The sequence below is a fragment of the Lissotriton helveticus genome, chromosome 1_1 (genome assembly GCF_964261635.1).
Source record: "Lissotriton helveticus chromosome 1_1, aLisHel1.1, whole genome shotgun sequence".
NCBI classification, from domain to species: Eukaryota; Metazoa; Chordata; class Amphibia; order Caudata; family Salamandridae; genus Lissotriton; species Lissotriton helveticus.
Window position 1 is genome coordinate 94134583 of NC_136057.1, and position 17223 is coordinate 94151805.

At 46.1% G+C, this 17223-nt stretch overlaps 1 protein-coding gene and 1 long non-coding RNA gene across 2 annotated transcripts in view; one reads left to right on the forward strand and one right to left on the reverse strand.

Annotated features, from left to right (window-relative positions):
- The window catches only part of LOC144755990 (endogenous retrovirus group PABLB member 1 Env polyprotein-like), a 1167430-nt gene that overhangs the window by 92430 nt on the left and 1057777 nt on the right, over positions 1–17223 (forward strand). The gene's annotated exons all lie outside the window — the stretch shown is intronic.
- LOC144767886 (uncharacterized) overlaps positions 2367–17223 on the reverse strand; it is a 34990-nt gene continuing 20133 nt past the window's right edge. Inside the window, exons 4-5 of the long non-coding RNA XR_013598374.1 lie at positions 8789–8858; positions 2367–4140 (exon numbers count right to left, since the gene is read on the reverse strand). This is a non-coding gene — a long non-coding RNA (uncharacterized LOC144767886). The remainder of the gene's footprint in view (positions 4141–8788; positions 8859–17223) is intronic.

The window sequence follows — 17223 nt, forward strand, 5'->3', positions numbered from 1 at the left end:
GTCAACTCGAAAAAGTGATCAAAACATATCAAAAAGTTAGTAAAAAAATGACTAGAGTTCGGCTCTTCCCGGATCTGCGCATGCTGGCGTGGAAAAAGGAAGAACTGACGTCAGCGCGCGAGAGCGGCTTCTAAGTACTCCGACGACGTCATCCTGGCGATCACGACGCCGACGACGGACGCGGAGCCGCAGACGACGCTTAGCGATGTGCAGGGGTACTGCGGAGGAAAACTTTCCAGATCCAGCCATACGCCTGGGGATATTCTAAGGAAAGGAATCTAACACTAACCTGTTTCTTTCAGATAAGGGTTTACTTGGTCAGTTTGTACAGCCTTACTAGGACAGGTCTTGTAATATTAAAGGAAAGTGACCTCAATCCAGTAGCCCCCGCCTATCCCGTGGCCCCGGAACTGGATTGAACATATAGGCGGGACTGAAACTCGCTTGCTTTGTCAAGCTGAAATTTGGTCCTTTTATGTTTTCTAGACAACAATTCTTTTTTTTGCTTTTTATCTTTTTCCAGTATGACATGATTTAACATAACCAGTAACTTGTTAAGCTGACATTGCAGAGATAAACCAATGCGACTTATGTAGCAGATTTGTTTTTAAAAAGGTATCGTTAAGGTAAGGAACACAGCAGCGCATTGTCATTTACTTATTCACATACAAGAAATCACATATAGGCAGCATTCTAATTAACTCTCTATTTTCTCCACTCCTCTATTTGTCATTTGTCAAGGCTATGGGTTTGATTTAAAGTCCAAAGGGTCACCCAACTTGTTAGAGATCTCTGCTGGCCCTGTGGCGCTCTCTGGCTCTTCAGAGGAGCAGCAGCCACGGTGGCTCCTCTGAAGGCACCGCAGGGGTGGTGAGCGCTGCCATGTTTCAGGCGACTATTCACCAACTTTTGTGTTTTTCAAAAACAAGCTTCCAAAGCTAGAGTTTGTTTTCAAAAACCAATAACTTATCACCCTCACACCCTTGGAACTTTCTCCCTGATTAATTTTCCCCCAGGAAGTGGGGTTCATTTAAAAAGAAATTCTCATCACGATTGCCAAGTATTCCCTGGTGGTCCTGAATAAAAGAAAAATACTTCAGACTGTGTGATCTAAAAAGGAATGGCTGTCCGATGTATTTATTCCGACGCCACCCAAGAAAGGCTGGACACATGACAATCCACCTGACTTGCACTAGATCAGGCAGACCATCCGTTTGTTGGACAGAATACTCCACCATGCTTGTGAAGGAGTACCCTGCTCATCAAACTCTAAATCAAGGCCTGTATCTCTAGGTCTGCTTCATTATGTCCATCAGTCTTTGTATTATATACCTGTTACTGAGGCTTGTGTGGTTTAATCTTACGGTGTGTGTGGGGGGGTTTATTTGAACCCTGTGGTTTAATCTGCACTTGTTGTTTATGCAGTGTTATGTGGTGTTGTCACACCCTTGTAATTATAAAAAGTATGTTACAGGCGACCAGGTGTCTCCTGCTTGTGACTTCTGAGGAAGTAATGGTGCACAGTTAACAGCAGCAACATTGCAAAGTGTCAAGAGCCTGATTTAGACTTCGCTGGCCTTGGTTACTCAGACAAAAAACGTGACGGATATCTTGGCCGCCATATTACAAGCACTACTGAATATAATATATGGGAGCCTCATTTCTTTCTTTCGTACTTTCTATTTCCCTTGTTTTCATTATCTTTATTTTACTCTTTTGCCTCTTTCTTATTTCTTTTTCTGTTTCTCTCTATTCCTGGTTTATCTTTCATTCATTTCTTAGTTTAAGAATGCTTAGCCTCCTAAAGCATTTTATTCATTCATTTCCATTTCTTCTTTACTGTCATGGGGATGACTGCACAGATATCCTTACTAGTAGGATCTTCTGCATTCTGCATGAACCTGTTTACTAATGGTCCTAGTTGAAGGTGTCATGTAGAAGCTAAACATATGTTTCTTTTGTGAGGTAGGGAGGGTATGTGTGAGAATGTGTGTGTAGGAGAGAGAGTGTGTGTGTCTGTCTGTCTATGTCTGAGTGTGAGGCTAAAGTAGATAATACTAATGCTCTTTTGTGGTAGTGTGGGGGAGCAGTTAGACGTATCCGAGGGAAGTGTTAAGCATTTGTTGTACACACAGTGGCAATACATGACACACAGTGTTGTACACAAAGGGGCAATAAATAACACACACTCATGAATAAATTTGAGACCAATTTATAAAATGACACTTGGTTACATTTATTTTGCGGAACCATAGAATTTCATCTAGAGTAAATACGTTTTGCAATAGAAATTCTGTTCAATATAAAAAGTGGACAATTAGTGCAATTTCCAGACTTTGCAATGTTAACCTATGGGGTGAAGAAAACATTCGACATACGTATAGGCAACATCTACTTACAAGGCCATTCTTTGGAAGTAAAGGTTAGTATTGGACAAGGTTCAGTTCAGAACCAACAGTGCACCACCAGCGGCAATGGGGCGCCCAGGTGCAGGTGCAAGTTAAAGGTTGGAAACCCAATACAAACAAAGGGGGACTGGGGCAATCGGACAGAGGCTGCTTACAGGTAAGTAACAGCGGCTTGTGGGAACTAGTCTCTGGGGGTTGAGGCCAACACTGGACATGGCCGAAGGCAGCACCATGACTACACCACACCACCAGCGGTACGGGGACGCCCGGGTGCAGGATGCCAACACAGCATCAAAGACATGCCAAATTGGAAAATATCTACCGGCTTAGGCCAGGAGGCCGGTCGAAGGAAACCAAAAGCTGTCATGGTAAGTTTTGATTCTCTGGGACGTAGCAACACCATTTGTCCTCTTCACCAAAGCCCAGGACGTGTGGTTGCAGGGGTGCCTTTTGGTGTCAGAAAAGGCATACCAGAGCAGGTCACGGTTGAGGGGGTCTCCTTGCAGAGGCTGCTGGTAACATCGAGGAGTCTATAAGAGGTCAGCTAATGGTGGACTCTCGCTCTAGACTGCTTGGGATCGATCCTCTAGAAAGGAGCTAATCCAGCTAAGGGATGAGCCCTGAATGCCAGCCTATTTGACACGATCCACCAAGATACCATGGTCGACCGTGTCAAAGGCGGCCGAGAGATTCAACAGCACCAGGGCCTGAGGAGTACCCCTGTCAGCCTTCTCTCGCAGGGAGTCCAATAACGCCAGAATTACGGTCTCCATTGAGTGGGCAGGCCGAGACCCAGCTTAATGTGAGTCGAGATAGTTGGATTGTTCAATAAAATTGGACAGGCACTTCACCACCCACTTCTGCTAGACCTTTAGTGGTACGGAGTATTGTCCTGAGCAGAATAGACTATTGTAATGCACTCCTACTGGGTGCTCCAGGCTCCTTGTTAAAGAAATTACAAAGAATACAGACTATGGCGGCTAAATTGGCATTGACCCGGCCACGTGGAGCCTCGGCCTCTTTGGCCTTAAAAGATCTCCACTGGCTGCCTGTTGTACAGAGAGTACACTTTAAGGCACTCTGTATTGTCCACAGGGCTGTACACAAAACTGGGCCTAAAATCGTACAAAGGAAATTTGTATGGTATGCCCCCGCCAGATCCCGCCACCCTTCCTCTGCGAATCTGGTCTATGTCCCCCTAGCAAAAAAGGTTTGAATGGGTGGAAGATCTTTCAGCTTAAGCAAAGAAATAACAATATTCCCTCACGACCTACACAATTATAGTAGTAACAACTTCTATACTTTGACAATTATTATTTCACACAGTATGGCAACATCAACTTTTTTCCATTTGTGTTTTTTATTTTTATTTTTTTTAAGTTATTATAAGTACAAAATATCATTCGTCAATTTATCATTATAACATATACATTTTACATGATTCATTTGATAGGACATATAGTGATTCATTTAGGACAATAAAAATACTTTATCATTCCATGCAGGGAAAACATATAAGATTAAACAATTCTATCAGTTTCACAACAAACAGGCTCTCTCATTCATACTCCATTCACTCCTTATTCTGCGTCTGAGGGATCGCAGATAGAGGCGCGATATTGTTTACGCGAGGTCGACGCGTTTCGGCGGTATAAAACCACCTTCCTCAGGACCTTCTGGCAGAATAGACAGGTATTCATAAACCAATAATAACCACTGCACGGTATGGTATCTGTAACAATAAAAAATATATATTTGTATTCTGAACCTCACAAATTTCTTCAGTTTGATATATATGGGTCCTATGGTTTTAGTTGCCCTGTGTTTCCATCTAAGACTAACATTTCACATATCTAGTTTTTATACTTTATATCTTACACAATTGATACAAATCCAGTATACCAGTAACCGCCTTCATGTCCCAGAGAGAGAAATTAATTATGTTTAAAACAGGTTAGAAAAAGTGAAAACAAGAAGAAAGGAAGAATCTTTCAGCTTTACAGCAGCCAGGCTGTGGAATGATCTTCCCCTGGAACTTAGGCAACTGAATGCCCTGTCTCGGTTCAGGAAGGAACTGAAAACTAGACTTTTCCCCAGATAAGTGATCTTGGACAATTCTGCTTTGTCCCTGCTGGTTGGAAATCTTTAAGCGCCAGGATACCCTTTGGGTGACAGCTGAGCTATACAAGTGTGCATTACATTACATTACCACATGAGCCTCCAGTACCTTTGCCGAGTACGGCAGCAAGGAGAATGGGCGGTAATTCAACAGGATCTGGGGGTCTGCCCCTGATTTCTTCAGAAGGGGAACCACAATTGCCTCTTGAAAGGCCTTAGGGACACAACCCTAGAATAGGGACTCATTCAGAAGAGAGCGGGCTGGAACGGGAGGCCGGTGAAGGCTTCTTTTAGGACGTGTGGTGGGCAGCAGTCCGTAGGAGATCCAGATTTTACGTTAGACAAAAGGTCCCGGAACACCTGTATACAGTAGAGCTCTGCAATCTTCTCTGCTGGTGCAGATCCGTAGTGCCCAGCTCTTCTTAGGTCGTCCGGAACTGAAGTTCATGGACTGGGGATGCCGCCTAAAAACTAGATTTAAGGGCGTTACAAGGGAGTGACAGGTGGTGTCCAATGGGCCTTTGCCTGGGTGTCTAGGCCCTCCAACATGCCCACCTTCGGTGAGAGGGGGACACAGTCCTAGCCCTAAGTGGATAAGTCCCATCATCTTCAAGGTGATGGGCACTGAAAAGTGTACTTGACCTAGCCTCCAGCACCCGAGGGGTGTAGTTGTCAGAGGGGGGGCACATCTCCTATTCTACCATAGGTTACCAGCTTGTCCTGCCACCAAAAAGGGGGTGAGGACAGGATGGAGGCCAGCTCCTTCGAACAGGAGAGGCTGGGGTCACACAACAAAGGAGGCAAGACCTCTGAAGCTCCCCACCACGGATGGCTCTTCCTGTGCAGGGGGAGATGTGAACACCTCCACCCAGGAAAGGCATTGTTCTCAGCCTCAGAGTGCGCAGGCACTCTCCCCTGAGGTCAGAACACACTCTGGTGGTAGCAGGCTGGCTCGGGCCAGTCAATGACCACTCTAAGGATTGGTAGGTTTCAAGGGACCCCTCTAAGGGGCCCTCTGTGTGCAATTTATAGTAAAATCGACACTGGAAGTTTATTATGTTGAGATGCTTGGTGCCAAACATCACATATTTCAGTGAAGCCATCATGGAGCTTGCGAACTCATAATGACGAGTGTCCAGCCTATGTACTTACTATGACTTCCCTGGTCACTTACAATATCCAGGAATCGACTAGGATATAGCAGGGGCATCAGAGGCATTTCATGCAGATATGCCCTCACAGGGGGGAGGGGATGTGGTGCAGCAGCGAGAGCTGCTGACTCGGGAACTGGAGATCCGGGTTCGAGTCTCTGCTTCAGCACAACATCCTGTGATTCTGGGCAAATCACTTTATCACCCCGTGACCATAGACAGCGTCTGGATAGCCTCACGGGTGATGAGCCGCACAATATAAATCTGCGAACTTTAACTTTAACTCACTGCCTGGGATATGGGTAAGACACCCCTCTAGCAGTGTTCATGGGTATGGCACACAGGTCAGCTCTTCATATTTGTCTGCACTGAGACACTCAGGCCGCTGTGGCAGTGTGCATGTGCTTGGTGAGGGGCCCCTTACGGTGGCATAATTTGTGCTGCAGCCCTTAGGGACCCTCTTTAACCACAAGGCACTTGGTACGTGAGCCAAAGGGGTGCCAATTGTGGAACTGACGGGTACTGTTTAGGGAAGGAGATCTGGCACAGGAGGCCTGGTTGGCAGGGGACTCTTTGCACTTCCAGTCGAAACCACAATATTTTCCAAGCAACAAGTGGGACTAACTATGTCCAAAAGAGACACGTGTATTCATGACACCCTCCCCCTAAATGAAAGAGGATGAGAGTAACCTTCCACTACAGTATTCATCGTCCTCTTAGTGGATAATGTTAGTAATGCAGGGATACAGGGCCTGGCCCTTAAGTGGCTTACGTCTTTTCAAGAGGATTGCACTCAAGCTGTACGCTTTGCACATTTCTCTACCTCTAAAGTCAAATTAACTTGTGGAGTGCTGCGTGGCTCCTCCCTGTCACTACACCTTTTAAATGTTATGTTATGTTATGTTATCATTTACTTATAAAGCGCACGGTCACCCAAAGGTTTCATGGCGCTACTCCTGCTTAAGTTGTTACAATCGACCCGATTAGTAGGCTATCCCAAATAGTCACGTTTTTAGTGCTTTTCTAAAACCAAGTAGGTTGTCACAGCTTCTCATTGTTACCGGAAGAGAATTCCAGAGAGTAGGTGCCCAGTAAGAAAATCTACAACCTCCAGCGCTTTTGAGTTTTATAGTCGGGACAGATAGGAGATGCAGATAGGATGAGCGCAAATTGCGCCAAGAGACATGTTTGATGAACATGGAGGTGATAAATTTTGGACTGTTGCCATGCAGTGCTTTAAAAGCTAGGCACCCAGGCTTGAATGCCGCACATTGCTCCACAGGAAGCCAGTGGAGCTTGATCGACAGGGACCTGGCAGAATGCCATTTTGGCTATTTGTATATTAATCTGGCCGCCTGGTTCTGAACCATTTGCAGATGTTTTAATAGGTACTGAGGCAGACCAATATAAAGGGAGTTTGCAAAATCCAGGCGTGAAAGAACCACCACTAACACCACTTGGATTAGAGCTGAATGAGTCAGCAAATGAATGATTTTCCTAATTTTACGAAGCTGATAGAGACTAGTGGAGATCACCGCACCCACCTGTCCTCTAAGTGAGAGGTTGGCATTAATTACTACCCCTAAACTTTTTACAGACGAGGACGGAGTAGGGGGGGACCCAGTTCGCTAGGCCAGAAGTGTGGACCCCAGCAGTCCTTACTCTTCCCAGGCAACACCAATTCCGTCTTGCCTGGGTTGAGTTTCAAATGATTACTGTCCATCCAATGTTGAATGTGGAGCATGGTTGTTTGAAATTCCACATCCGCATTAGGGGCATTTAGGGGGGAAATCATTTGGAGGTCGTCTGCATAATTAAAAATAGTGACCTTCCGATTTTTTAAGGAATAGAGCAGAGGCCTCAGATAGACGTTAAACAATAATGGCGACAGGGACGAACCCTGCGGTACACCACAAGAGGTGGTCACCATAGGGGCAGTCAAATTGCCCACTCGCACTGCTTGCGTTCTGCCAGTGAGAAATGTCTTAAGCCAATTGTAGGCAGGACCTTGGATGCCTGCTTGTTTGACATGGTTCAACAGGATGTTATGGTCGACCGTGTCGAACGCTGCCGACAAATCCAAAAGCACCAAGGCCTGAGGGATTCCCCTATCTGAATTAGCTCTTAGAGTATCCAGGATGGCAAGAACTACTGCCTCCGTTGAATGGGCTGGCCGAAAGCCCGCTTGGTTTGGCTCCAAATATTCCGTTTGTTCAACAAAATTAGACATCTGGCCACATGTGCCTCCAAGATCTTAGACAGGCAAGGGAGAAGGGAAATGGGGCGATAGTTAGAGGAGTTAAAGGATTTGCCCCGGGCTTTTTCAGAAGGGGAACTATTGTGGCAACCTTGAAGGCTGACGGTACCACCCCTTTAGTGAGAGATGCATTCAAAAAAGAGAGAATGCTGTGTGGCAATGCTGTAAATATGTCTTTGATGATAGCGGGAGGACAACAGTCATTAGGGGAGCCCGACTTTACCCAGATTAATAAATCAGACAAGGTTGTGGGGCATAAGACAGAGAAATGAGTCATCGTGACAGGGTTTCTAAAGATATCATCCTGGCATTCTATATTAATCGGAGGGGGAATGCTAGATTTATTGATGGCAATTTTTTCCACAAAATAATTCTTTAAAACATCACACATCTCTTGCGTGGGAGCATGGGTTGGTAGTATTCTCTCGTCACTGCTGATCTCACTAACAATTTAAAAAATGTCCTTGGTGCTATTGTTCGCATTGAGTATTCTTGCTGAGAAATGGACTGCTTTAGCAGTCAGTATAGCCTTTTTATACTCTATGCGAGCCAGCAAAAACTGATGTCTGTCTTGAATATTATAGCAGTGCCTCCATTTCCTTTCTAATTGTCTAAGCTTTAATTTTTGTATCTTCAATTCTGAGGTATACCATTTGTGGGCATCTTGATATCTAGTGCGAGAAAATGGAATCAAAGGGGCATGCCTGTCACTAGCCGATCTCAGCCAGTCCGCCATAGTAGTTTCCATAGCGTCGACGTTTGAGTTAAGGATGGGAAGAGAGCCAGCGAGGGTGTGAACAATTATTTATCCCTCACATCCTCCCTTGATTAAACCATAAAGCAAAAACACTTACCTGAGTCTTTACCTTCTGTCCGAGAGACGACCGCGGCCGAGGCTCACCTAAGGGACTGAAGTGGAAGACCCTGTGGGAAAGAAGAATATAACAGAGACAATCAATCATTGTGATTTCCTGTAATACTAATAAAAAGTGCATACCAGTTTTAAGGTTGAGAGTACCGAGGTTGACGAGAACATGTGGGGGCTATTAAGATCAGTGAGGGACATTTGTCCGAGCTTCCGAACTAGTAATGGAATTAGCAGGAGAGGCGGAAAAGCGTAAGCAAATATGGCTGACCAAATCATCCATAGGGCATTGCCTTCGGATGCTGGGTGTGGGAACCTGGATGCAGAGTTTGGGCCTTTTGCGTTGTGCACTGTGGCAAACAGATATATCTGTGGAAAACCTCCGTTTTGAACGTAGGGAAGAAGAACTTGGGGATGAAGTTGCCACTCGTGTACTTCCTACCTGTGTCGGCTGAGCAGGTCTGCAATCTGATGGTCTACTCCTGGGCGGTGTTCTGCTGGAGATAGATTTTCTGGCAAATCGCCCAATCCCAAATGCGTTGCGCAAGGACCGACAGCTGGAGAGAGTGAGTCCCTCCCTATTCCTGCAGGTAGTACATTGCTGTCATGTTGTCCGTGCAAACTAAGTCAGTCTTGCCTACAAGTTGGGTGAGAAAAGCTGAGTGCTAGGAACACTGCTAGAAGTTCCAGGTAGTATATGTGGAGACGTTTGTGTTTGTCCGACCGCAGCCCCTGGACTTTGTAATGTTGAAGATGGGCACCCCAACCGGTTACTGTGGTATCGGGTCTATGAAAAGTCGCCCTTTTGCTAAGTTTTGAGGGTTCCATCACTGCAGCGAGCGATGGTTGCCACTGTCTACCAACACTAGGTCAGGGTCGCAAATTGCGAGGCTCATTAATATTAATGAGCTTCCCGCAATTTGCGAGCCCATCGGGAATGCCACCCCTACCAGGGATGGTGGCCTGCTGGGCTCAGCAGACCACCATGTCTGGGACTGCTTTTTAATAAAGCAGCTATTTTTTTCCTTTCTTTTTTTTTAAATGCAGCCCGTTTTTCTTAAAGGCCCTTAAAAAATATTTTTTGACACAGTCACAAAGTGGAAGGGGTACCCTGGGGACCCCTTCGAAATTGAGACTGCATTACCACCCTCTTGAAGAGGGTGGTAATTTGCAAGTGTTTTGCGACCGCAATTGTGGTCACAACACATTCACACATAGCATTGCGGATGCAATTAGGGAGGGAATGCCCCTTTCTAAATACGACTCGCAATTCCTAAATAGCGAGTCGCAAATAAACTGACTCGCTATTTTGGAATTATACATGGCCAACGGTGATTTTGCATGTGCAAACGGGTTCGCAAACCCGTTTGCACATGCAAAATCACGGCATACATCTGGCCCCTGTGATTGATAGAGGGAAGACATGGCTTGGCAGTTCGGGCTGGACTGTTCCCATAAGGCACAGGGTCAGACTGATTTGCATATGGCCATGTCTGAACTGGGGTGGCGGAGTGAGCTAAAGAACGGTGATGGATTAAACCCAGATCAGTTGACTGGGGGTGAGTGTTTGTATTGTCAACGCTCCGTCCATCCCCACCTTTGGTTTTTCCCTGTGATTGATTCCACTGACTCGCTAGACATTGTTGCAGAGGACACATGTGAAGCCTTGCATGAGGTACGATTGCAACGCAGAATGCCATCATTCCCAGCAGATTCATGAAGACTTTGGCTGGTAATGATTGGTTGAGTTGAAACTGTAATAGTATGGCCTGGATACTCTACTGAAGGAACTAAACAAATGGATTAAAGAGAACGAAACCCTCCCCCACTACCAGACTGGCTTCCGTAAGGGATGTTCCACAATTGATAACATTGTGGCCATGTCATACTTGAGCCAGCAAGCAAACTGTAAAAACAACAAACCAATTTTCACATGTTTTGTAGACTATTCAGCCGCCTTTAACGGGGTACCCCGAAATAAGCTCTGGAAAAAACTGAGCAACTGGCACATCCCAGCAGGACTCTTTAACGCCATCATTCATTATATAGCAATACCTAGATCCAAGTAAAACTAGCAGACAATACTATAACAAAGAAGTGTCGGACAAATCGTGCATTAAAACAGGGCTGCGTACTCGCCCCTACGCTGTTTAATCTATACACTGCAGATCTGGGGAAGAAGCTTCTGAATGCCAGCCTTGTAACCCCAAAAATCGGGAGAAACAAACTGGAAATTTTACAATATGCTGACGATTTAGTGGTAATGGACCACACAAAAATTGGGCTGCAAAGAGGGCTAGAAGCCTTAAATAAGTACAATGAAATCAATGAGCTCATAATCAACGCACAAAAACCAAAAGTTGTTGTATTTGGCCACTTCCCAAAAAAACCTCACTGAAATGGCACGTGGGTAAGGAAATGATCACAACCACGCGCTCATATAACTATCTCGGGTGCTGGCTAAGTGAAACTGGCAAAGCTACATCACACACACACAAAATGAAGGCCAGAGCCCAGGCAACAATCTTTTCGATGTGCAAATTAAATGAGCTCATGCAGAGCCCAACGTCAGCATCCATCAGAAAGGTACTACAAGCCAAGATCAGGGCAACCGCAGGATATGCACAACAGGCATTCCCAGGCAAAATGGAGGGAATGTTGGATAAAGTACAATGCCAGGCCGACAAACGTATTTTTAAACTCCCCAAACACACTCGTCACAGTTTAATTTGTTTGGAGTTTGGCCTAAAGCAACAAAGTAAGGAATGCTTGGGAACACATGCTAAATACTTCTACCAAGTTATAACTGAGGTAACGGGTTTTTAGGAACCCGCTGGTGCCAGGGGATAACACCCGAAGACCCCTGAGTTCTCCCTTGTTCCGGACCACAGAAACACGGAGTCTTCTAGTCACAGTCAGAGATCAAGTTTTATTGGCAGCTACCAAGTAACGTGTCCTAGAAGCACGACAAACGCGGATCATGTGTTCTCAGTAGACTGTTCGTTTTTACAGAACCAGCCGTCTCCTTATATCCAAAAATAATAGCTGCAACCAAGAATTCCTGAGTTTATGATATGGCTATACACATATTTCTACAATAATACAAAAGAGCGAAGTCATGTAGGCAAGCCCCTATTTTAGACGTCCAGTCCGTGATAGATTACCCGGCCAGGCCCGGAACTCCCATCAGATATCGACGAAACCCCAATAAAGAAAGGCACCTCCTAGTCATAAAACTGGCCATAAACAGGGTGCGGGGACAGGTGTGTGTGTGTGTAAAAACATGATCTGGATGTAGTGAATGGTTTGTGGTATGTCGTGCATTGATGCTATCGTATTCGGCCACTGGGTGAGGAGCTGCCCAAACAGGTTTGGCTGGAGGCAATGGAGTCAGTTGGGACAGGTCAGGGGGAAGTCAAGGAAAGGTGGACGTGTCCTTTTAGATCAGACTCGGCCTTACTTAATTGACTTATCATGAGGGCAAGACACAAGATGGATGCCATTCCCAAAATGGAGTCTAAGGGTTCGGAACGGAAACTATGATTTAAGGGTGTTGGCATCCCTCAATCATGACGCAAATGCATTGGGATGATGTCCTAATCATTATCGGTCTGTTGACACCAAATTCGTCATGGTACGTTGATATTTTGTGGCACGGGTATTGGATCTCGATATCGTGATAACAGTAGGGTCCAGAATTTCAGAACCACAGACCCTCCTTTTGCCCTTATGTAAGGCAATAACTCAGGTCAATCCGAGTCCAAATCTGTATGAAGAAATTCGTGGAGATGCTGCTGTAGCATCATTCTGTTGCTCAGTTCGTCCCTTGATACAGGCTTCCGTACACATGGGGTAGCACAGATGCCACATAGTGCAGGAGCGCACTGTACACACAGGCAGAACATAAACAGAAGCGCTAAGATCATCCCAATGAAGATCAGTGTTTTCCATCCCCAGGCAGTAATCAGTTCCCAGAACCACCCTAGCAAGGACCAGTCCCCTTTTTCTACGTGAAGGGAACCAGATATTTCATGTAGCTTAGAGATGACCTGGTACACTGTCGGCGCATTATCAGGGATGAAAATGCAACAACTGGACTGGATCACTCTACACACACCACCACGATCGGCGAGTATGATATCTAGGGCAACTCGGTTCTGAAGGGTCATAAGTCGATCCGACTGAAGCTCGGTTGTTAAATTTCCAAGGGCTCCGGCCGTTTCAATCACGGCGGATTCAACTATCCTTGCTAATTGACGAATATTCCAGCTGTTCACCATAGGCCCCCAAAATGGCAGAAAACCCTTTGCAAAGTCAGCGAATTCCTGACTCGCGGTGTTGTCTTTACTCACGACACCCCTAGCTGTCCTTGTCCGATGGTAATCTGCTCTGGCCGTGTAGGTGGGAGGCAGCAGAAATGAGATAAAACATGTACCTGAGAAGTCAGGGGGCAACCATGTATAGGCTTGGTCGTGGCAGATGAAATACGTGCCCTTGGCTGCTAAGAGTATAGGGGAAGTTCGGGAAGCGAACACATATGTTTCCGTGCATATGCTCTTTCCTAATTGTGCTTTGGGATCCCTACCGATACCTTGTAAACATAAGTGACCTCGGTGGGGCACTATCCAAACTGGGCGGGATTTCTCTGCTGCTTGGCTCTTACTCAGGTAAACCCCATATTTAGTTACGTTCCAACAAGTGTAGGGACTGAGTTCGTCTTTTGGGAACTCAAGATAAGTGTCGAACTCCCTACTCATATTTCTTATCCCTGCCACTAGTGCCTTGTTACTGGAATCGCTCTCAGTGGAACGGGTCGGGTATGGTTCTAGGGCGAATAGGAACATGGTCTGGAAAGCCCACAGAGAACCATAATAACTGAATGGCAGGATAAAGTATGGGATACCCTTATCAGTTGTGTGTGGCATGAGTCCGCATATCCAACAGTTCGATGTGTTCATTACGGACTGGTGTTGGTGCAGAAGTTTAATGAATGAGTTATTTACAAATTCGAGTCTTCTGGCAGACTCGTGTTCAGGTAGAGGGTGAAAGGAGTGCGGAGAGAGAGTGGGAGGAGGCGTTGGCCGAGTGTCATTTGAAAACAAGGAAACTTGAAATACGAATAGAGCATAACCAGTCAAGAACATCGCTATGCTACACAGCATTAAAACACACATTATCAGGAACCTTCTTTTGGACAGTATCGTGCATAATTGTTTTTCAAAGTTCGTGAATCTGATAGGTCTCTTTACCCTAGGAAACTCCATCCTCTAGTTGCTGCCCGCGGTGGTAGGTTGATTCTGCCAGGGAGTGCGCTCTGTTCAGTCCGGGGTAACTCCCGTGGACCAACCAGAACCGTTGACCTAAACGTCCCCAGTTGTACTCCCCAGACTTCAACCGCGACCCTAGCAGCAGAACCGGATGGCGGTTCGAAAATCAAAAATGAGCAAGTTTCCTGAGAGTGAGAGAGCTGAAAAATCAAAAATAGTTCTTAGGGGAAAAGAAATTCACATTAGTTTGCTTTTTATTAGTCTCTTTGTCTAGACCTTAGATTGTATCGTCGTTTCCCATGTACGGTGTGGTCTTCAAACAATGTCTCAGGTTCGGTAGTGTCCAACTGCATAGACGGTGGCACAAGTCCTTGCAAAATATGATCACTCTCCTTTTCGGAACCAGTCTCTTTCAAACGTGCATCGCTGAAAGGGATGAAGCGAGGTACGGACTCTGTCTCAGAGTCGGCAAGTCCTTCATTGACCCACCGGTCGTATGGAAGGGGTAGAGGGACCCGTTTACAATGGGTCCCATGCACCCAGTTCTTTTTGCCTTCCACCCGAACAGCTGATCTCGTGGAAAGAAGTACCAGGTGCGGTCCGGTCCACCTCGGCTGTCCGTTGTTTGTGCGCTGGAAATTCCGCACCAAGACCCGCGTGCCGGGTTCGATGGAGTGACCTGGATCGTCAGAGGCTGGCGGAGAGGAACTGTGAACCTGTTGGTGTAAGACACGCAATTTAGTTGTTAATTCGCACAAATAGTCAAGCAGTACGGGGTGGTCTATTTCGCTGAGTTTCTTTGGCCTTGGCACGCCCCAGACGTTGGCTGGGCAGCCAAACACTATCTCATGGGGGCTAAGTCCTAATCTGGAATGGACGGTCGTTCTGGTTGACAAGAGTGCTAGAGGCAAGGCGTCAGGCCATTTAAGACCTGTACAGGCTTGGATCTTGGCTAATTTGAGCTTTAACGTGCCATTGTAGCACTCTACTAGTCCAGCTGATTGGGGGTGGTTTGCAGAGTGGTACTTTTGGTGTATGCCTAGACACTCACACACTCTCTTCATCACACGTCCTACGAATTCGCTTCCATTATCACTCCAGACAATTCTAGGCATACCAAATCTAGGGAAGAACTCTTTGACAAGGGCTTTGGCAGTTGACAAGGCGGTATTGTCCTTAAGGGGGTACTCTTCCACCCACCTGGAGAAAGCGCAAACAACAACGAGCACATATTTCAGATTGTTGCACCTCTCCATGTGGATGAAATCGAGCTGCAAAACCTCGAACGGATATGTTGGAGGCGCAAAATGACCAGCTGGAGTTGGGGTTCCCCTACCGGGATTGTACTTTAAACACACCATACAGTTTTTGACCACATTCTCTGCATATTTTGGGATATTGCTATTCTGCCATACTGGGGCCAATAGTTTACATATTCCTCTCGAACTGATGTGTGTAATTCCATGAGCCATTGTTACTACTGCAAGTACATATGCGTTAGGTAATAGCCATCGCTGGTGTTCCGACAATTCGACCCAACAACCATTCGTATCTAATCTACCTGTACTTTCTCTCCATTCATTCACCTCTTTCTCAGTCGCCTCGGCTTGTATAGATTTCACGCTTTCAATGGTGTCCTCACACATTCCCACATCAGTAATCCATCTAGCGGGACCTACAACATACATCCGACTCATCGTGTTCCTTGCAGTCTCTTTCGCAACCTCGTCTGCAAATGCATTCCCGCGGCCAACATCATCCTGAATCTTTTTGTGTGCACTGCATTTCATAATGGCAACTTGTAGTGGCAAGGTCAGTGACTCAAGGAGTTCATTAACTAGCTGACCATGTTGTATCTTTGCACCATGTGACGTAAGGAACCCACGTTCACGCCACAATCTCCCAAAACTGTGAGCCACACCAAAGGCGTATTGGCTGTCAGTGTACACATTCACTCGCTTTCCTTTCGCCAACACACATGCTCTTGTAAGCGCAATCAGCTCTGCAGCTTGTGCAGAATTGTGGGAAATGCGCGCGGTCTCTATAATGGTGTGTAATGTCGTTACGGCATATGCTGCAGTCGTATCACCATTCGGCAATTTGAAACATGAACCATCAACCCATAAAGTATCATTGCATTCGGGAAGGGGAGTGTCCTGTAAGTCTACTCTCCCTTTTGTCTCTTCTTCTGTCCTAAAGCAGCAGTCATGTTTATCAATCTCGTCTGTTTCTGTCGGGATGGGTAGTAGCGTAGCGGGGTTGAGTGTATAACACCTCTTTATGTGGATGTGACTTGCTAACAGTATTGCGACTTATATAGCGCACGTATCACCCGAAGGTATCAAGGTGCTTGCTTAGGGAACCCGTCCTGGTATTCCCCTGTGAGATACCCTGGCAGGGTATCCACAAGGTGAAAGCCAGGCATCCCGCCGCGAGGGGCCGTAGTGGAGATTAAGCAAGTGTAAGTTCGTAACTGGATAGTCGAGCGCTAGTGAGATGTTGTGTCTTCGTCCTGTTTAGCAAAATGTCTACCGCATGCGGGACCATAACGATCAGAGTATTATTCATGACTAATCCAGCAGACTGTCGAATGCAGACAGTTGCTGCGGCGGTAGCCCTCAGACAACTTGGTAGGGCTTTAGCCACAGGGTCTAGAGTTGCCGAAAAATACGCGCATGGGCGCTGTTTGTTCCCAAAGTGTTGTGTTAAGACTGATAATGCACAACCTTCCTTCTCATGGACGTATAATGTAAAAGGCTTACTGTAGTTGGGGTTTCTCAAAACAGGAGCCGAACACAATGCATCACGCAACTCGTGGAAACTCGTCTGACAATCTTCAGACCAGGGCATAGGATTGGGCGTATCTTTGTAGAGTAGTGTCAGCAAGGGTTTAGCTAGTAGTGAGAAATTCGGTATCCATTGTCTACAGTACGATGTAATGCCCAAGAAGGCTCGAACCTCTCTCTGTGTCCTTGGGGCACTCAGTTCTGCAATTGCCTGTATTCTTTCTGGTGTCAGTCTCCTTCCCTCCTTCGATAAGATGTGACCTAGGTAGGTAACTTCTTGTCGACAAAATTGTAGTTTGGAAAGGGAGACTTTGTGCTTCATGTCACATAAGTGACGCAATAATGACAACGTGGCTTGTCTGCAAATTTCT